The sequence below is a fragment of the Anomaloglossus baeobatrachus genome, unplaced genomic scaffold (genome assembly GCF_048569485.1).
Source record: "Anomaloglossus baeobatrachus isolate aAnoBae1 unplaced genomic scaffold, aAnoBae1.hap1 Scaffold_196, whole genome shotgun sequence".
Classification (NCBI taxonomy): domain Eukaryota; kingdom Metazoa; phylum Chordata; class Amphibia; order Anura; family Aromobatidae; genus Anomaloglossus; species Anomaloglossus baeobatrachus.
In genome coordinates this window covers 299,528-322,349 of record NW_027441966.1, presented here as the reverse complement: position 1 = coordinate 322,349, position 22,822 = coordinate 299,528, and the positions used below count along the sequence as shown (strand labels likewise).

Below are 22,822 nucleotides of genomic sequence, written 5' to 3'. Positions count from 1 at the left end.
GTAATCCACACCATGATGGGTGATTTTCCAGCAGACTGGCCTACACAGAACGGTGCGGTGATCCTTCCAGTGATACTGTTCCCACAACCCGTGGATGAAGAAATGATGGAAACGGTTAACCGCGAGCCAGTGCCCAGGGATGTACCTGTACCCAGCTCCCCTACGCCTCCGCCTGCCCCACATGATAGCAGGGAGGAGGAACTGACTGTTCCCTCTGCCCCACTGCCTGTCACCACTGACACCGGACCCCGAAGGTCCACTCGCTCCAACCTAGGTAGACCCCCACTTAGGTACAGGGAAACTACTCTTTAAAAGGGGGGGGCTTTATGTGTTGAGTGTACCAGTTTGAAAGTTTTAAATGATAAGTAAAGATGATCAACCTCTATAAATCACTTGTAAGGCTACATCTGGAATATGGGAACCAGTTTTGGGCTCCACATTTTAAAAAGGACATTCAGAAGTTAGAGTCAGTTCAAAGGTGGGCAACTAGACTACTACAAGGAATGGAAGGCCTCCCATATGATGACAAGTTGAAAAAGTTATTAAGTGATTATTGGCTGCAATGGGGCTTTCTGGCTGGTGCCAGCCTCTCTTCTTAGCACACAGGAACCACAATCCCTACACCATGCTTCAATGGATTCTCTCATCCCAGCCCAGTAAAACTACATATTTTACACAGTCATAAGCAGCCCATGGGCATTCACCTGCATTCAAACCAATAACAGCTCATAGACCAGACAATCCATCTACCACTGGACCAAAGACAGGAAGTTAAATCCACTGCCTGCGGTAACCAACTTAATCCTATAGGCTACTCACACAACAAACCCAACAGAAAGGAAAAAAACATGGCTTCGATTATCCATCCAATGAAAACGCATAACCATTGTGAGCCATTGGACAATGCAATTGGACACATGGTGACATGGTGCACGGCCCAATGAATCAAGTCTTTACTTCATATTCACGGTTTAAGCCCTTGGGTTCTAATGTGCCCAGAGTACATATCCAGAAAGATTCTCTTTCTTTGAGCTAAACACAAGTCAACAATACATTGTAAGCAGATTCTATTACCAGTCCCACACCATTTTGTGACGCATAATCACACAGTGATCCAATTAAGATTCCAAGTCATCGAACATGTCCAAGCCATACGCAGAGGAGGCAATAGAATTAGGAAGCTCAAAGAAAGGGAATCTTTCTGGATATATACTCTGGGCACATTGGAACCCAAAGGCTTAAACCATGAATATGAAGTACAGACTTGATTCATTGGGCCATGCATGGACATAATGGACATAATTCTAATAGGCAGGACAGGTAATAAGGAGCACAAGGGATATGCTAAAATGTGTTGTGTGACAAGACAGACACAGGAAAGGAGATGATAACAGGTGTAGGGACCAACAAGGTGAGACAAGGGGTATCAGGATAGGGTCAAGTAGGTATGAATGTAGTAATGGGGCAGGCATAGAGAATTGTATGCGAATGTGAATTACAATAAGTCACTAAGGAAAGGAATATGTGAGTGTGTGCCTAATGTAAACTAATATTGTACTGGCAAAATTATAGATGGAAAGGGAGAAGGGGAGAGGGGAGAGAGGAGGCTGTAATTGACTACAAGGGTATGAGTTATGAGTGATCATAGGGATAGTGCTACATAAGTGGAAATACCTATGGAGGACCGGATGTGTAAGCGCATACCTTATACAAACCTATAGAGTGCTGATGGGTGAGAGTGTGATGTTAGATATAAGACATCCTATAGTGAATAGTGAGCCGTAATCAAGTGCAACAGGGATATTTCACGTGACTATGGGAACCTGGAAGGTAAAGAAAGGGGAGAAAAAACTGTTAGACAAGGTAATCAGACAAACATGACAAATAAAAAACAAGGAAGAATGGAACTCCATACATACTGGAACCATATATAGTGTGAACACGAAAAAGAACCGGGCGTTAGAAAAAATGTGCACGGCCCAATGAATCAAGTCGGTTCTTCATATTCATGGTTTAAGCCCTTGGGTTCCAACGTGCCCAGAGTATATATCCAGAAAGATTCCCTTTCTTTGAGCTTCCTAATTCTATCGCCTCCTCTGCGTATGGCTGGGACATGTTCGATGACTTGGAATCTTAATTGGGCCACTGTGCGATTATGCGTCACAAAATGGTGTGGGACTGGTAATAGAATCTGCTTACAACGTATTGTTGACTTGTGCTTAGCACAAAGAAAGGGAATCTTTCTGGATATGTACTCTGGACACATTAGAACCCAAGGGCTTAAACCGTGAATATGAAGTACAGACTTGATTCATTGGGCCGTGCACCATGTCACCATGTGTGCAATTGCATTGTCCAATGGCTCACAATGGTTATGCGTTTTCATTGGATGGATAATCGAAGCCATGTTTTTTTCCTTTCTCTTGGGTTTGTTGTGTGAGTAGACTATAGGATTAAGTTAGTTACCGCAGGCAGTGGATTTAGCTTCCTGTCTTTGGTCCAGTGGTAGATTGATTGTTTGGTCTATGAGCTGTTATGGGTTTTAATCCAGGTGAATGCCCATGGGCTGCTTATAACTGTGTGAAATATGTAGTTTTACTGGGCTGGGATGAGAGAATCCATCGAAGCATGGTGTAGGGATTGTGGTTCCTGTGTGCTAAGAAGAAAGGCTGGCACCAGCCAGAAAGCCCCATTACAGCCAATAATCAACCGCTAGCCGCTGGAACTCGTTGCTCTAGATCATGTCAAACTCACACCAAGCAGGAATAGATACATTAGCCCACCATCCCACCCAAAGAGCAACTTCTGCTGCGCAGCTGGCTTTCTAGGCAGCAGCGCTATCGTGATGTCAGCGGGGGACATTGTGACAAGCCAGTGTTCCGTCACTTCATGTTGTGCACTGTTCAAACGGAAAATACATCAACAGGCAGACTACAGAAAAGCTTACTAACAAAGGTTAGAGAGGGGCTTTCTCAGAGGGCTTTTTACAGTTTGTCTATTCCCAATTAGCCGTTTAAGTATGCTTAATGAAAGTACTAATTCTTTCATAGGCCGCCCATTCTTAGTATTTGACGTTCCTTATATTGCGGTATCAGGCTTCGCAGCAGGTTGCAAAACATTCATCACCCATGACTGTCCCCAATTGGGCTCAGAAGCTAAATGTCTATCATGACCTCTCTTTTTGAAAGTCCAAGAGCAAGCAAACTCTTCCTCCAGGAGAGGGAGCCAACAGATCACTAAAGACATCATCATTGCTCAAAGAAAACACCGAAAAACAATGGAAGCTTTAATTGGAGTGGAATCTGATAGACAGCACCTGATGCCAAGTCTGCATCTTCTAACACCTGCAGTCACTGCAGCAGCTGAATCCAATGTGTCCAAAAGGGATCTATTCTATTCAATTGCAAATGATCTAGATAAGACTGAGAATAAGATACTGCACGGGACATAGCAGAGTTGGTCAAGTTGAGTGGAGATGAGTTTGCTATTTGGCACAGCTTTTGCATCAATAAAGCAAGTAAAAGGTGTGAAAGATAAAAAAAAAGGGTGAAAGTGTGAAAAGTGAATTGGCCAAATTGAGGTGCATATAAAGTTTTTGCTTTCTTTCAATTCACTAATGGGGCTCATTTGAATCAGGTGAATTGAGTTCTGCTTTTGGAAACTGGGTTAAGAAGGGGTGCACCGGTCCTGGAGGTACTGCAATACCAGGTCAATGCGTGGAGTGGACAGAGCAAGATTTTTTCCATCTCCTTGTTCTAAAAATCCATTTAATATATGGTCCCCAGAGAGGGGACGTATCAGATATTAAACTGATAAGAACAGATTTAATTTTTTTTTTTTTCTGTTTATCAGTAGGACTTCAAAATAACAAAGGTGATCGCCTCCCGTTGCCTGGGAACCGTCCAGGCACAAGAGGGCTATGTGTCACCAGAAGGCGCACACACTTCCTCAAGGCCGGCAGACGTGCAATCCCAGGCACCTTCCAGTACCGACCAAGGTAGCGTCCTCCGAAACTACACTTGATCTTAGCCAAAAGGCCGAGAAGCTATAACCCGAATTGGTTACGGCCTTGAGTGGCACCCTGGCCTATACCGGACACATCTTAGGGAGAGGGAGACAAACCCACGCCTACAGAAGACATTTTGTCACCCAAGCCAACCCTTGAAAAGGCTGTTTTGCAGAGCAAAAACAAGAAGAATGATGCTTTTTGCAGCCGCCGCCCACTGCAATTAATCTGAATAACTCCTCCTCCTCCAAGCACCTCCCCTCCCCCTTGCAGTCTTTCCAATTCATGATACAAAAAGACGGACGGACAGGACAGGACAGGACAGGCTGCCTGACTTTCCGTCACTGCCACCCTTTGCCATCCTTGCCCGTAGAAAGCCCTTTCATCATCCCCAAACCCTAATCTTTTCCCTTCCCTTCCCAGCTGCGTCTCACTCCCTTTCATTAGGAAGTGAGCGCAGCCTTTTCTCCGTTCTGCACATGCGCGACGTTAAACACAAATGCGCAGGCGTGCGTTCCATTAGCCTCACTGCATTCCACTCCCATACAGGAAGTGGGCGCAGCTATTACTACGGTCGCACATAAAAGAACCCACGGCCACCACTGCACACAGCTGACTCCACCACAGGACACCCACTTCTACACCAACGCAGGTAAGACAGGATCGGCACCTCTATGCTCCCGTTACAATCAGGCTCAGTCACCATGTGATAACGCTCTCAACTCTTTAGTTGCAGGCTCCCCTTGCTTCACCTCCACTGGCTGTGCTGCCATTTCCTCTCCCACCTGGAAGGTATACTTTATTCCACTATTTTCCTGTTTCTCTCTTCCCCCTTTTCCCATAACCTACTTTTATCTGCATTTGTGGGGTATCTATATGCTATTTACATCATAGTTTTATTCATTAATATGGAAGGGAAGAGTGCCCATGAGAGTGTTGAACTGCGGAGAGCAAGAGATTAAGCTGCTCCGATTTGCCACCATTGATAAGCTGTTCTCAGTAGATACACATGCTATCCAAACAGCAGCATCCACCATTGCTTCAGCCCACCCATTCAGTGACAGCTCACCAAGTCAGCCAGAGGAGTGGTGTAAGGAATTACACGTAGGCACTGACTCCACACCTTCACATCACAAGAAGGGGGTCTACAGGCTAGTGCAAGAATACGAGCAAGTCTTCAGCAAACATCCGCTAGACTTTTGAAGAATAAAAGGGGTCAAACACTACATCCCCACAAGTGCACACCCACCCATCAAAGAGAGATATAAGCCAAAACTACCTGCACATTACCAGTGTACCAAGGACATGTTGAGCAACATGAAGGAGGCTGGGGTTATCCGTGACAGTTGTAGCCTCTGGGCAGCTCCGTTGGTCCTGTTAAAGAAGAAGGACAGCACCACTCCCCTGTATTGAGGAATAGCAAGCTGCATTGAGAACTGCAAATTATTTTTCTACCCTTGATCTCACTAGTCGCTATTGGCAAGTGTCCGTTGCTGAGGCAGACCGGGAGAAGACCGCCTTTGCCACCCCGATGGGTCTCTGCGAGTTCAAAAGCATGCCCTTCGAGCTGTGCAATTTGCCAGGAACCTTCCAGAGGCTGATGGAATGCTGCTTGGGACACCGAAACTTTGAAACGGTACTGCTATACCTTTATGATGTTATTGTTTATTCTAAAGCAAACAAGATTTTAGGGTGTATAAAAAGGGAGATTAGATCCGGTGATCCCAACGTATTGTTAACCCTCTATAAATCACTTGTAAGGCCACATCTGGAATATGGGGTAAAGTCCTGAGCAGGTTGATAACCATTGGTTTGAGCATGGTAGGGTGTAGTGCGCATCTTCCTGCATCGGTAAAAGCTGCAGAAGTCCTTGAAGATTTCCGCTTCAAAGGCAGTGCCTTGATCTGTGAGGACTCTCTCTGAGTAGCCATGAGGTCTGCATAAGTGTGCTTGGAAGACCTTCGCTGCAGTATGGGCCATTAGATCTTTGACTTGTACCACAACCATAAATCTCGAGTAGTTGTCTACCATCGTAAGTGCATACGTGAGCTCGCCTCGATATTCTGCAACAAAACTCCCTTTTTCGATTTCAGTTTCAGCAAACACTCCTCTTCCTGTAGAAAATATTTATCATTACCTAAGACAGTCATTCTAATGCATGACAATATTAAGGCAATTTAGTTAAAACTTGTTTTAACTCACCTTTAAGGGGATTGATGTATTTCATGGTCAATCCAGGTTTGTCAGTGATGGCACTGACATAATGTATGGCGTCTTTTTCGGGCGTTATCCTTTGCCTTTTCATTGTGAAAATCCAGTTGCCTATATCAAAGCAAATTCTACTACTTGTAAAGTATGCAGAAAATGAAATGTAGAACATATAACATCAACTGCTTAGGAACGCATCATAGGTTAGTACTTAAAAGGATATTGTCATGTTCTAGTCATAATGCAAGCTGGACATTTTTCATGTTACCCTGTAATCGCCGGCCTGTTCTAATGCTCACAAGCCAAGATATAGGCTCAGCTGCTAAGGCTTCCCTCTGCCTTCTGAATGAAACTTGAATATGTCTGGCTCACTGTGTATATAGCAGGTGCTCAGAAAAAATAAGAGTCAATTCAATAGAAATAGCTCTGGCACACTATAGTGATCAATAACGTAAGAAAAGAACTCTTGGAATGCTGAAAATTCTTTATTTGTGCAAAAGGATAATTCATCCAACGTTTCGACCTTGTTTTTAGGTCTTTATCAAGGATAAAGTTATCTAAGATCATAAAGGGTTACAAAACCATATAAACACGTAATTAGTACATAGTACAACATAACAGTACAATATATTGCTACTTGAGAGTACAATGGGTCAAATGACCATGATGCACATACAAAAAATTTTTCCAAAGCCATAGTGAAAACATTTGTACTGAGGAAAGAAAATTTCCACATGACCTATCTGGAGAAACATTCTGGATCAAACAACCAAAAATAGTCAAGCAGGTAAATACACACCTATATGGATAACAGGATGATATGTGTTCAATTGTATAGCGTCATTGCCATTAAGGTACAAATGGAAAACTTGCAATCCTATATAGTGAAGGAAATGAACACATATCATATCAAAGAACACAGGAACATGGGTGTGAGAAAAACCTCAATGTTTATACTTTGTTCTTTATAATGGTGTGAACATGTATATGTCTCAGTACCTTATGCACTTGAGAATTCTAGTGAGTAGATGATGAAAGCCTATTTCAGAACTGGAATCGGTAAATAATTGTAGGTGGAATCTAAATGAAAAGATGGTACAAGTGTTATCATGACACGTGGGCTATAACACAATGGACCGTGTGACAAAGAAGAAAGGAGAGAAAGAAGAGGAAGAAAATGCAACTACCTGTAACATTACGTGATAGTCACTGGTAAGTATCACTTGACAATTCAAGTGAAAAAGGATTCCTTTATTAAAGGGTTCTCAGTCGCCTCAGGATCATGAAATACTAGGGTAAATGATATGAGAATGGGTAAGAAGCACCACTAAAGGAAATATGAGATGCAGGACATATATCTATAAACCCCTGAACTACATGATAGAAATAAAAAGAAGAAAAAAGAAAAAAAAGAAGAAAGAAGAAGAACACATAGAATGCGGAAAGAGAATGGGTACAACTACCTGAGTTACTGCAGGGAGGCCCCTGGTTGGTATTGTGAGGGTTAGTGGAATTCCTTCACTGAAGGGTTCTCAGTTGCCTCAGGTTCGTGAAAAATGCTATAGACAAATAATGCCCGGAGAAAAGGGGTTCATATACAGCGAATAATGGTAATACAAGGTACATGTGTCACATGTAATAGTATATATATATATATTGTACTAAGCTCTACACCAGAAATAGAAAGTAGTCCCTCTGCCTTCTGTCTAGGTGCCCTGAGTTATGTCCTGTAAACTGTCACAGCGACCCAGACACACATGTGTAGTAGGGGAATATCCCTGCTGAGATGCCAGTGCTAGAGCACTCGTTTGCTGTGGAGTTGAACGCTATGTGAGCAGTTCTTACCTTCAATGAGCAGAAGTCTCTTTTTTCAGATTTCAATATCTCTGTGGGTATCTGGCAGAAATATGGAATACTCTTTACTGCTAAGACCCTGTACACCACTCCCACTAAAGGGGGCTTTACACGCTGCGACATCGCTAATGCGGAGTCGTTGGGGTCACGGAATTTGTGACGCACATCCGGCCGCATTAGCGATGTTGCTGCGTGTGACACCGATGAGCGATTTTGCATCGTTGCAAAAACGTGCAAAATCGCTCATCGGTGACATGGGTCTCCATTCTCGATTATCGTTACTGCAGCAGTAACGATGTAGTTCGTCGCTCCTGCGGCAGCACACATCGCTCCGTGTGACACCGCAGAAACGAGGAACCTCTCCTTACCTGCCTCCCAGCCGCTATGAGGAAGGAAGGAGGTGGGCGGGATGTTCCGGCCACTCATCTCCGCCCCTTCGCTGCTATTGGGCGGTCGCTCAGTGACGTCGCTGTGACGCCGCACGGACCGCCCCCTTAGAAAGGAGGCGGTTCGCCGGTCACAGCGACGTCGCCGGGCAGGTAAGTATGTGTGACGGGTCTGGTCGGTGTTGTGCAGCATGGGCAGCGATTTGCCCGTGTCGCGCAACAGATGGGGGCGGGTATCCACACTAGCGATATCGGGACCGATATCGCAGTGTGTAAAGTAGCCTTTAATAAACTGTGTAAAGGATTTTAAGTAAAAATCCACAATAAACCAGCGCTAGATGGGTTTTTATAATTTTATTAATAGACCACAAATAAAAAAATTTTTGCTATCCTTGTTTCAAGACAGAGTATTTGATAATATACAATACACTGATTATTACTAAAACCAAGGACCACATAAAACAAGGACCACATAAAATAAAAAATGAAAGTAATGAGAATAAAATTCTTTTGTATAACCAATTAACTTCGAGGTGATACAATATTCACATTGATTTAGTTTTACCAGTCTAATGTAATGCCCCGGCCGGTGGCATATATTTTGTTTGGTTAATAATTTAGACTTATACAATGAAAGATGTACTATACCACCCCTGGCTAACTTACAAGTTTTAAGTTGTACAATATAAGTTTGCGACGTTATATTCGCCCCCAGGGCCTGGGGGAATAAACCTCACAACAACTTGACCGCAAAAAACACCCCGGATTTCTCCGTTGATTAGGCTGGAACCGCTATGTACAGGATTGACCTGTTAGACTTCCAGAGCGGACGTTTTGAGGCCAGTGGCCGCGACTAGTGCTGGCTCTGGGGGAGATGTATGGTTACCGACATCCCTCTTTACAGAGCCTTTATAACACTTCACAAGGCCACAAACCAGCCGGTCCCGTATTCTCCCAAATGTACTTTCGAAATCAAGCAGTACGAAGCCACTGAAAGCACCAAGATGTTGGCTGCGGACAACAATAAGATCAGCGGTAACTACTCAGCCTCTCCAGCGGGCAGTCCAGACCGTATCCAGTGTCAGCTGACTGATTCCACACAGGAGGAAGTTGCTTGGCAGGTTAGCACCACACAAGGCTCCGATCCGCTTCCAAACGAGCAATGCAGAACCGCTGGAGGTACCAATGTATCCTGGTTGCAGACAAAGGAAATGTCAGCGGTAACCTCTCAACCTCTCCAGCAGGCAATCCGTACCGTGTCCAGTGGAAGCCGGTTGATTCCACACGAGGGAGAGATTACTTGGCAGGTTATCACCGCACAGGTGAGGTAGGCAAAAACAGAGTCCTGATCCGACGCGCGTTTCGGGGGCGTGTAACGGCCCCCTTCCTCAAGGATAACTCAGCTGTTGCCTAGAGCACTATTTATGCATACATTTAATTGGTTATAATTTGCATAAAATTAAACAATGTTTAAATTCAACCAACATTCAATGACCACTACATATATCAATTTGTGAAAGACCGTTCATAATAGCCATATAATATAATTATGTGCAAAGGTTTTTCTAAAGGTTTTTCTAAAAAGACCTATATATAGCCTTGCTTGTATCATCATATACTGGGAAGACAATGTGTATATATGCATATGCTTTTTTACAACAATAAATTTAACAAAAGGACATCATAAAGGTGTAATATAAATTTGCTATAATATGAAAAGCCCCTTATATCTACATCAACCTTGGGCAAGTGAAGCACCAATTTTAATATATATTATGCATATATACACATATATCTCCATGACAATCGCTTTTTTTTTTTTTTTTTTTTTTTCCTTCTCTCCGTATTATTATCAGTACCTATTACTCCTCTACCTATAAAAATATAAATTAATTAAAAGCAAACAGTTCTATATCATTATTGAGTCCATATGGTTTCAAGGTGTTCAATTCAAAAATCCATTGGCTTTCTGCTCGTGACATTTTTTTAATGAAATCGCCACCTCTCCAATCCTTAGTTATTTTTTGTACGCCCCATACTTGGGATCCTTTAAAGGACCCTCCATGTTTTAACACATAATGTCTGGATAGGGGGTGCTTAGTACATTTATTTTTAACACTTCTAATCTGCTCACCCACCCTTTTCCATAGGGGTCTAATAGTTCTCCCAATGTATTTTTTCTGACAGGGACATTGAATGCAATATACTACTCCCTTTGATTGACATGTAATAAATTCTCTAATCATGACTTCTGACTGCCCCTGTAAGAAGGATTTCCGTGAAATATTTTTTGTATTCTTACATACTATACAGCTTTTGCATGGAAAAAAACCTTTCAGGCCAAATAATCCTCCCTTATTAGGTGCTGTAAGATTACGTATGGTGGGTGCCACTAAATTGCCAATATTGTTTGCCTTCCTATATATGAATATAACGTCGCAAACTTATATTGTACAACTTAAAACTTGTAAGTTAGCCAGGGGTGGTATAGTACATCTTTCATTGTATAAGTCTAAATTATTAACCAAACAAAATATATGCCACCGGCCGGGGCATTACATTAGACTGGTAAAACTAAATCAATGTGAATATTGTATCACCTCGAAGTTAATTGGTTATACAAAAGAATTTTATTCTCATTACTTTCATTTTTTATTTTATGTGGTCCTTGTTTTATGTGGTCCTTGGTTTTAGTAATAATCAGTGTATTGTATATTATCAAATACTCTGTCTTGAAACAAGGATAGCAAAAAATTTTTTATTTGTGGTCTATTAATAAAATTATAAAAACCCATCTAGCGCTGGTTTATTGTGGATTTTTACTTAAAATCCTTTACACAGTTTATTAAAGGCTACTTTACACACTGCGATATCGGTCCCGATATCGCTAGTGTGGATACCCGCCCCCATCTGTTGCGCGACACGGGCAAATCGCTGCCCATGCTGCACAACACCGACCAGACCCGTCACACATACTTACCTGCCCGGCGACGTCGCTGTGACCGGCGAACCGCCTCCTTTCTAAGGGGGCGGTCCGTGCGGCGTCACAGCGACGTCACTGAGCGACCGCCCAATAGCAGCGGAGGGGCGGAGATGAGTGGCCGGAACATCCCGCCCACCTCCTTCCTTCCTCATAGCGGCTGGGAGGCAGGTAAGGAGAGGTTCCTCGTTTCTGCGGTGTCACACGGAGCGATGTGTGCTGCCGCAGGAGCGACGAACTACATCGTTACTGCTGCAGTAACGATAATCGAGAATGGAGACCCATGTCACCGATGAGCGATTTTGCACGTTTTTGCAGCGATGCAAAATCGCTCATCGGTGTCACACGCAGCAACATCGCTAATGCGGCCGGATGTGCGTCACAAATTCCGTGACCCCAACGACTCCGCATTAGCGATGTCGCAGCGTGTAAAGCCCCCTTTAGTGGGAGTGGTGTACAGGGTCTTAGCAGTAAAGAGTATTCCATATTTCTGCCAGATACCCACAGAGATATTGAAATCTGAAAAAAGAGACTTCTGCTCATTGAAGGTAAGAACTGCTCACATAGCGTTCAACTCCACAGCAAACGAGTGCTCTAGCACTGGCATCTCAGCAGGGATATTCCCCTACTACACATGTGTGTCTGGGTCCCTGTGACAGTTTACAGGACATAACTCAGGGCACCTAGACAGAAGGCAGAGGGACTACTTTCTATTTCTGGTGTAGAGCTTAGTACAATATATATATATATACTATTACATGTGACACATGTACCTTGTATTACCATTATTCGCTGTATATGAACCCCTTTTCTCCGGGCATTATTTGTCTATAGCATTTTTCACGAACCTGAGGCAACTGAGAACCCTTCAGTGAAGGAATTCCACTAACCCTCACAATACCAACCAGGGGCCTCCCTGCAGTAACTCAGGTAGTTGTACCCATTCTCTTTCCGCATTCTATGTGTTCTTCTTCTTTCTTCTTTTTTTTCTTTTTTCTTCTTTTTATTTCTATCATGTAGTTCAGGGGTTTATAGATATATGTCCTGCATCTCATATTTCCTTTAGTGGTGCTTCTTACCCATTCTCATATCATTTACCCTAGTATTTCATGATCCTGAGGCGACTGAGAACCCTTTAATAAAGGAATCCTTTTTTACTTGAATTGTCAAGTGATACTTACCAGTGACTATCACGTAATGTTACAGGTAGTTGCATTTTCTTCCTCTTCTTTCTCTCCTTTCTTCTTTGTCACACGGTCCATTGTGTTATAGCCCACGTGTCATGATAACACTTGTACCATCTTTTCATTTAGATTCCACCTACAATTATTTACCGATTCCAGTTCTGAAATAGGCTTTCATGATCTACTCACTAGAATTCTCAAGTGCATAAGGTACTGAGACATATACATGTTCACACCATTATAAAGAACAAAGTATAAACATTGAGGTTTTTCTCACACCCATGTTCCTGTGTTCTTTGATATGATATGTGTTCATTTCCTTCACTATATAGGATTGCAAGTTTTCCATTTGTACCTTAATGGCAATGACGCTATACAATTGAACACATATCATCCTGTTATCCATATAGGTGTGTATTTACCTGCTTGACTATTTTTGGTTGTTTGATCCAGAATGTTTCTCCAGATAGGTCATGTGGAAATTTTCTTTCCTCAGTACAAATGTTTTCACTATGGCTTTGGAAAAATTTTTTGTATGTGCATCATGGTCATTTGACCCATTGTACTCTCAAGTAGCAATATATTGTACTGTTATGTTGTACTATGTACTAATTACGTGTTTATATGGTTTTGTAACCCTTTATGATCTTAGATAACTTTATCCTTGATAAAGACCTAAAAACAAGGTCGAAACGTTGGATGAATTATCCTTTTGCACAAATAAAGAATTTTCAGCATTCCAAGAGTTCTTTTCTTACGTTATTGATCACTATAGTGTGCCAGAGCTATTTCTATTGAATTGACTCTTATTTTTTCTGAGCACCTGCTATATACACAGTGAGCCAGACATATTCAAGTTTCATTCAGAAGGCAGAGGGAAGCCTTAGCAGCTGAGCCTATATCTTGGCTTGTGAGCATTAGAACAGGCCGGCGATTACAGGGTAACATGAAAAATGTCCAGCTTGCATTATGACTAGAACATGACAATATCCTTTTAAGTACTAACCTATGATGCGTTCCTAAGCAGTTGATGTTATATGTTCTACATTTCATTTTCTGCATACTTTACAAGTAGTAGAATTTGCTTTGATATAGGCAACTGGATTTTCACAATGAAAAGGCAAAGGATAACGCCCGAAAAAGACGCCATACATTATGTCAGTGCCATCACTGACAAACCTGGATTGACCATGAAATACATCAATCCCCTTAAAGGTGAGTTAAAACAAGTTTTAACTAAATTGCCTTAATATTGTCATGCATTAGAATGACTGTCTTAGGTAATGATAAATATTTTCTACAGGAAGAGGAGTGTTTGCTGAAACTGAAATCGAAAAAGGGAGTTTTGTTGCAGAATATCGAGGCGAGCTCACGTATGCACTTACGATGGTAGACAACTACTCGAGATTTATGGTTGTGGTACAAGTCAAAGATCTAATGGCCCATACTGCAGCGAAGGTCTTCCAAGCACACTTATGCAGACCTCATGGCTACTCAGAGAGAGTCCTCACAGATCAAGGCACAGCCTTTGAAGCGGAAATCTTCAAGGACTTCTGCAGCTTTTACCGATGCAGGAAGATGCGCACTACACCCTACCATGCTCAAACCAATGGTTATCAACCTGCTCAGGACTTTACCCCATATTCCAGATGTGGCCTTACAAGTGATTTATAGAGGGGTAACAATACGTTGGGATCACCGGATCTAATCTCCCTTTTTATACACCCTAAAATCTTGTTTGCTTTAGAATAAACAATAACATCATAAAGGTATAGCAGTACCGTTTCAAAGTTTCGGTGTCCCAAGCAGCATTCCATCAGCCTCTGGAAGGTTCCTGGCAAATTGCACAGCTCGAAGGGCATGCTTTTGAACTCGCAGAGACCCATCGGGGTGGCAAAGGCGGTCTTCTCCCGGTCTGCCTCAGCAACGGACACTTGCCAATAGCGACTAGTGAGATCAAGGGTAGAAAAATAATTTGCAGTTCTCAATGCAGCTAGCTATTCCTCAATACAGGGGAGTGGTGCTGTCCTTCTTCTTTAACAGGACCAACGGAGCTGCCCAGAGGCTACAACTGTCACGGATAACCCCAGCCTCCTTCATGTTGCTCAACATGTCCTTGGTACACTGGAAATGTGCAGGTAGTTTTGGCTTATATCTCTCTTTGATGGGTGGGTGTGCACTTGTGGGGATGTAGTGTTTGACCCCTTTTATTCTTCAAAAGTCTAGCGGATGTTTGCTGAAGACTTGCTCGTATTCTTGCACTAGCCTGTAGACCCCCTTCTTGTGATGTGAAGGTGTGGAGTCAGTGCCTACGTGTAATTCCTTACACCACTCCTATGGCTGACTTGGTGAGCTGTCACTGAATGGGTGGGCTGAAGCAATGGTGGATGCTGCTGTTTGGATAGCATGTGTATCTACTGAGAACAGCTTATCAATGGTGGCAAATCGGAGCAGCTTAATTTCTTGCTCTCCGCAGTTCAACACTCTCATGGGCACTCTTCCCTTCCATATTAATGAATAAAACTATGATGTAAATAGCATATAGATACCCCACAAATGTAGATAAAAGTAGGTTATGGGAAAAGGGGGAAGAGAGAAACAGGAAAATAGTGGAATAAAGTATACCTTCCAGGTGGGAGAGGAAATGGCAGCACAGCCAGTGGAGGTGAAGCAAGGGGAGCCTGCAACTAAAGAGTTGAGAGCGTTATCACATGGTGACTGAGCCTGATTGTAACGGGAGCATAGAGGTGCCGATCCTGTCTTACCTGCGTTGGTGTAGAAGTGGGTGTCCTGTGGTGGAGTCAGCTATGTGCAGTGGTGGCCGTGGGTTCTTTTATGTGCGACCGTAGTAATAGCTGCGCCCACTTCCTGTATGGGAGTGGAATGCAGTGAGGGTAATGGAACGCACGCCTGCGCATTTGTGTTTAACGTCGCGCATGTGCAGAACGGAGAAAAGGCTGCGCTCACTTCCTAATGAAAGGGAGTGAGACGCATCTGGGAAGGGAAGGGAAAAGATTAGGGTTTGGGGATGATGAAAGGGCTTTCTACGGACAAGGATGGCAAAGGGTGGCAGTGACGGAAAGTCAGGCAGCCTGTCCTGTCCTGTCCTGTCCGTCCGTCTTTTTGTATCATGAATTGGAAAGACTGCAAGGGGGAGGGGAGGTGCTTGTGTCCAAAAGGAGGAGTTATTCAGATTCATTGCAGTGGGCGGCGGCTGCAAAAAGCACCATTCTTCTTGTTTTTGCTCTGCAAAACAGCCTTTTCAAGGGTTGGCTTGGGTGACAAAATGTCTTCTGTAGGCGTGGGTTTGTCTCCCTCTCCCTAAGATGTGTCCGGTATAGGCCAGGGTGCCACTCAAGGCCGTAACCAATTCGGGTTATAGCTTCTCGGCCTTTTGGCTAAGATCAAGTGTAGTTTCGGAGGACGCTACCTTGGTCGGTACTGGAAGGTGCCTGGGATTGCACGTCTGCCGGCCTTGAGGAAGTGTGTGCGCCTTCTGGTGACACATAGCCCTCTTGTGCCTGGACGGTTCCCAGGCAACGGGAGGCGATCACCTTTGTTATTTTGAAGTCCTACTGATAAACAGAAAAAAAAAAAAATTAAATCTGTTCTTATCAGTTTAATATCTGATACGTCCCCTCTCTGGGGACCATATATTAAATGGATTTTTAGAACAAGGAGATGGAAAAAATCTTGCTCTGTCCACTCCACGCATTGACCTGGTATTGCAGTACCTCCAGGACCGGTGCACCCCTTCTTAACCCAGTTTCCAAAAGCAGAACTCAATTCACCTGATTCAAATGAGCCCCATTAGTGAATTGAAAGAAAGCAAAAACTTTATATGCACCTCAATTTGGCCAATTCACTTTTCACACTTTCACCCTTTTTTTTATCTTTCACACCTTTTACTTGCTTTATTGATGCAAAAAGCTGTGCCAAATAGCAAACTCATCTCCACTCAACTTGACCAACTCTGCTATGTCCCGTGCAGTATCTTATTCTCAGTCTTATCTAGATCATTTGCAATTGAATAGAATAGATCCCTTTTGGCTGCTTATGACTGTGTAAAATATGTAGTTTTACTGGGCTGGGATGAGAGAATCCATTGAAGCATGGTGTAGGGATTGTGGTTCCTGTGTGCTAAGAAGAGAGGCTGGCACCAGCCAGAAAGCCCCATTGCAGCCAATAATCACTTAATAACTTTTTCAACTTGTCATCATATGGGAGGCCTTCCATTCCTTGTAGTAGTCTAGTTGCCCACCTTTGAACTGACTCTAACTTCTGAATGTCCTTTTTAAAATGTGGAGCCCAAAACTGGTTCCCATATTCCAGATGTAGCCTTACAAGTGATTTATAGAGGTGTAACAATACGTTGGGATCACGGGATCTAATCTCCCTTTTTATACACCCTAAAATCTTGTCCCAAGCAGCATTCCATCAGCCTCTGGAAGGTTCCTGGCGCATTGCACAGCTCGAAGGGCATGCTTTTGAACTCGCAGAGACCCATAGGGGTGGCGAAGGCGGTCTTCTCCCGGTCTGCCTCAGCAACGGACACTTGCCAATAGTGACTAGTGAGATCAAGGGTAGAAAAATAATTTGCAGTTCTCAATGCAGCTAGCAATTCCTCAATACGGGGAGTGGTGCCGTCCTTCTTTTTTAACAGGATCAACAGAGCTGCCCAAAGGCTACAACTGTCACGGATAACCCCAGCCGCCTTCATGTTGCTCAACATGTCCTTGGTACACTGGCAATGTGAAGGTGGTATTGGCTTATAGCTCTCTTTGATGGGTGGGTGTGCACCTGTGGGGATGTGGTGTTGGACCCCTTTTATTCCCCCAAAATCTAGCGGGCTTCCCACCGGTAACCCGCTCCCCAGCTTGGATGGATGCTGAGGGAGCCCCTTTTGCCCGCAGGCTCTGGCCCTGGGAACTGTAGCCTTGGCGGTGACTGTGCTTCCCTCTACGGTGTGAGCTGTTGCCTTCAATCGGGTCTTGACTGCTGGGAAACCCTGGAGGTTCCTGTCGCTAACGGATTTGACCGGTTTTACGGCGACTCCTAGCCTGGTCGGGGTCCGTAGGCCCTGCCGGATGGTGCTGGCTTCTCTTCACTCCCCGATCTGGTACCGGCGGGCCACCGCCCATCCCCGGTCCGTACGGTTCACTCCAATCAGCCTCTCCTGCAGAAGGTCACCACCGTCTGCCAACCTTGCTGAGTGCCCGGGCCACACACCCGGACACGGTCAGTCTCCTCTCCTCTTCACTTCTCTAACTCCAAAACTGATCTCTAATCTGACTCCTTTTCCCGCCTCCAGGACTGTGAACTCCTCGGTGGGTGGGATCAACCGCCTGGCCCACCCCCTGGTGTGGACATCAGCCCCTGGAGGAAGGCAACTAGGATTTGTGTTTAGCTTCGGTGTGCCTAGCCGGAGTGTAGAGTGTGTTGGTGTAGTACCTGTGACGACCTGGCTTGTCCAGGGCGCCACATTCCCCTATAGCAAAATGCAGACCGTCCGCGGGCTGCCCGTCCATCACCGGTTTTATTTTCACAACTGAAAAAGAATAAAACGGTAAAACATGTAAAAGCATCATAAACATTTTACAACGGTACAGCTTCCGCTCTTCTCCCACCCAAACAACCTGGCCCTGATGCTGCCCCTAAGAAGCGGGCAGCACCCCTTGACCCCAGTCCAGCACCAAGTTGCCCGAGCGGGTTCTGTCTCTTTCAGGGGGCCCACGTCCAAGGGGACCCCTGAACCCCCGGAGGATCGCCACCGGTTACGGTAGTGGCGGGCCTAAGCCATCCCTTTCCTCCAGGCCCATCCTCCCAAATCAGCCTCTCCTGGTCGGTAAGCACCCTCTCCGGGTACCAATGCGGTCAACAGAAATAAGCCTGGAAAGCCTTAGCAGCGGTGCGGCCGGTTAAGTCCTTAACTGGGACAACCACCAGGAACCTCGAGTAGTGGTCTACGATGGTCAGAGCGTAGGTGTACCCACTTCGGCTGGGGGTGAGCTTTACATGGTCAAGGGCAACCAGCTCCAGCGGTTGGTGTGTAATGATCGGGTGTAGGGGTGCCTTCTGGCTGGCCTCGTCCTTCCTTCTCAATGCGCAAGGGCCACATTCTCGGCACCAGGCCTCCACAGATTCCCGCATTCCACTCCAATAGAACCGCTCTCTTAACAACATCTCTAGCTTCTTCCACCCGAAGTGCACTGCACCATCATGGTATGCTTGCAGGACGGTGGGCACGTTAGCCTGGGGAATCACCAGCTGGCGGATCTTCTCGTGAGTCTTTGGATTAATCAGCTCGCGATACAACTTCCCCTGGTGTAGGTATAGCCGGGTCCGTTCTTGCCACAGATGTTGGGCTTCGGCAGGGGCAGCAGGGTCTATCCCAGCAGAACCCTGTTCCACTAGAGTCTTGACCAGGCGGACAGCAGGTGCCTGGTCCTGAGCTTCCTGCCAGTCCTGTCGGGGCAGCGGATCCAGGTTCACCCGTTGTTGGTAGACGTGCACCTTCTCAGTGAATGGCCGGTGAAATGCAGGCAACTCGATCTCTTCGAGGTCATCATCCTCTGGCCCCTCTTCCGACAGGTGGGGCATCCGGGAGAGTGCATTGGCATTGACGTTGGTACGGCCGGCCCGGTACTTGATGGTGAAATCGTAGTTGGCTAACCTGGTCACCCACCGCTGCTCCAACGCGCCCAGCTTGGCCATATCTAGATGGGTCAGCAGGTTATTGTCTGTGTACGCGGTGAATTTGGCTGCTGCCAGGTAATGGCGGAACCGCTCGGTGATAGCCCACACCAGTGCCAAGAGCTCAAGCTTGAAGGAGATGTAGTTCTCAGGGTTCCTCTCAGTCGGTCGGAGTTTTCGGCTAGCATAAGCTATTACCTTTTCCCTTCTGTCTTGGACCTGGGATAGAACAGCCCCCAAGCCCACATTGCTGGCGTCGGTGTAGAGGATGAATGGGCGGCTGTAGTCAGGGTACGCTAGGATTTCCTCTCCGGTCAGGGCTGTTCTCAGCTGGCGGAAGGATTCCTCATGCTTTTCTTCCCACACCAATGGGGCTACTAGGGATCTACCACCCTTGGTCTGTCCTACGAGGAGGTCTTGCATGGGGGCAGCCATCTTTGTGTACCCCTTAATGAAGCGACGGTAATATCCCACCAGGCCCAGAAACTGCCTCACTTCCCTCACTGTGGTCGGTCTCGGCCAGTCTTGGATGGCGGTGATCTTCTCGGGGTTGGGGGCGACACCTTCCGCACCAACCACATGTCCTAGGTACTGCACTCTGGGTTTCAGCAGATGACACTTTGAGGGCTTCAACTTCATCCCATACTTGGCAAGGGACGCGAACACCTCGGCTAGGTGCTCCAGGTGGGCTTCATACGTCTGTGAGTACACAATCACATCATCCAAGTACAGCAAAACGGTCCCATAGGCAGTCTTCTCTCGGTCTTCCGGTGCCACGGCCACCTGCCAGTACCCGCTGGTGAGGTCAAGGGTGGAGAAGTAGTTAGCGGTTCTCAGCGAGGCCAGGGACTCTTTGATGCGGGGCAGAGGGTAAGCATCCTTATGCGTTATCTGGTTAATCTTCCGGTAATCCACACACATCCGCATGGTGCCATCCTTCTTCTTAACCAGCACCAACGGAGCGGCCCAGGGACTACAGCTGTCCCTAATAACCCCTGCCTCCTTCATGTTCCTCAATATGTCTTTGGCGCATTGGTAGTGCGCAGGGGGAATAGGCCTGTATCTCTCTTTAATAGGGGAGTGTGTACCGGTAGGGATGTGGTGTTGAACCCCTTTAATCTGCCCAAAATCTAGAGGGTGCTTGCTAAAAACCCGCTCATACTCCTGTACCACCCGGTATACCCCTTCCTTGTGGTGTATGGGGGTATCATCAGTGCCGACATGTAGCTCTCGATACCACTCGCCTAACTCCCCCAGGGATGAGTGGGAACCGGCAGCAGGCGGTGTGACCGGGGGAACGGCTTCATGGATCGTGTGGGGATCTAGAGTGAGCAATTTGGCAAGGGTAGCGTACCGGGTGGTGCATGAATGCACACATATTGGTTTTATAATCTTATTGTATTACTTTATATTCTTATTTCACTTGTGCATATCTCCACCATAATCCTGGCTAAGAAATATAGCTTTTTTTGGGGTACACAGGTAGTAAGGTCTTCTTTCTATTTCTTTAGGGGTGATATAGCCTGGTGGAACTCTAGACCTCTAACATTATATATGCACCCTTTTTCTTTATGGTTCTTGGACACCTTATAACATTCTTCCATACATATATATCTTTCTCATAAATTATAAATAATTAGGCATTTTTATATATTTTATTTACATTTTCATAAATAACTTTTTACAAAGCATGGGGGACATTCTCACATACATATAATTTTCATGTACGCATTCTGAAAATTTACGCATAAACCGTACACACTCCTTTTTGTAACAATTTCTATAACTCATTCGCTGAACTCTCATCCCGGATATTCATTCTTACACCGAATTTCCTGTTATAACACAACATTCATGATTTTTATTCAATTTATTTTTATTTTTTAGGTTTATTAGTAGTGATGAGCGAGTACTAAAAAGCTCGGGTGCTCGAAGCTTGGGCCGAGCCTCCCAAGATACTCGTGTACTCGGCCCGAGCACCGAGCCCAATGTTATCCTATGGGAGACCCGAGTATTTTTGTGAAATGACCACTGGCAGCATGTAGAAACCCTAAAAATGGCACAAAAGTCTCCGAAGAGTGCTCAAATGACATGGCAACAGCATGGGGAAGACCCCTTGAAGCATTTATCACTCAAAAGTCACAGCTTTGAATAATTTTGTCCGCGTTTTACGCCATTTTTACGGACTCACCAGAAAACCTTCCAAAATGACACCAAAATGATTTTTCATAGCGGAAATGTTAAGGGCACATACCCAATAGTGAGATAGAGCTAATGTATGTTACTTTTTGAGATCAATACATGAAAGATTTTACGTAAAACATTGTGTGGCACTCCGATGTCCCTGAGAAGAGACGTACATAAAGGCCTCTGAGTCTAATGTGCCCATTTTGAGGAACTGAGTCTTTGTAGTATTTTCCTTTGCCAGGGCAGTCCAAAATTGTGAGGTTCACCAATGCCCCTGCATACAGACGTGCATGATGGCCTGTAAACCTGAAGTGCCCATTGTAAGGAAGTGGGTCTATTGTAGTATAGCCCTTAGGCAGGGCAGCCAAAAATTGGGAGGCTCCACGTTGTCCCTGGATAGAGACGTGCATGAGGGCCTCAAAACATTAAGTGTCCAGTGTCAGGAAGTGGGTGTATTATAATATAGCCCTTAGGCAGGGCAGCCAAAAATTGGGAGGCTCCACGTTGTCCCTGGATAGAGACGTGCATGAGGGCCTGTAAACCTGAAGTGCCCATTGGAAGGAAGTGGGTCTTTTGTAGTATAGCCCTTTGGCAGGGCAGCCAAAAATTGGGAGGCTCCACGTTGTCCCTGGATAGAGACGTGCATGAGGGCCTGTAAACCTGAAGTGCCCATTGGAAGGAAGTGGGTCTTTTGTAGTATAGCCCTTTGGCAGGGCAGCCAAAAATTGGGAGGCTCCACGTTGTCCCTGGATAGAGACATGCATGAGGGCCTCAAAACATTAAGTGTCCATTGTCAGGAAGTGGGTGTATTATAGTATAGCCCTTAGGCAGGGCAGCCAAAAATTGGGAGGCTCCACGTTGTCCCTGGATAGAGACGTGCATGAGGGCCTGTAAACCTGAAGTGCCCATTGGAAGGAAGTGGGTCTTTTGTAGTATAGCCCTTTGGCAGGGCAGCCAAAAATTGGGAGGCTCCACGTTGTCCCTGGATAGAGACGTGCATGAGGGCCTCAAAACATTAAGTGTCCATTGTCAGGAAGTGGGTGTATTATAGTATAGCCCTTTGGCAGGGCAGCCAAAAATTGGGAGGCTCCACGTTGTCCCTGGATAGAGACGTGCATGAGGGCCTCAAAACATTAAGTGTCCATTGTCAGGAAGTGGGTGTATTATAGTATAGCCCTTAGGCAGGGCAGCCAAAAATTGGGAGGCTCCACGTTGTCCCTGGATAGAGACGTGCATGAGGGCCTCAAAACATTAAGTGTCCATTGTCAGGAAGTGGGTCTTTTGTAGTATAGCCCTTTGGCAGGGCAGCCAAAAATTGGGAGGC

The 22,822-nt window shown here is 45.2% G+C and overlaps 2 pseudogenes; one reads left to right on the top strand and one right to left on the bottom strand.

The window, feature by feature from the left end:
• Positions 1-3,671: 3,671 nt before the first annotated feature.
• Positions 3,672-3,878, bottom strand: LOC142260820 (U2 spliceosomal RNA; annotated as a pseudogene).
• Positions 3,879-16,167: 12,289 nt separating this feature from the next.
• Positions 16,168-16,374, top strand: LOC142260819 (U2 spliceosomal RNA; annotated as a pseudogene).
• Positions 16,375-22,822: the final 6,448 nt, after the last annotated feature.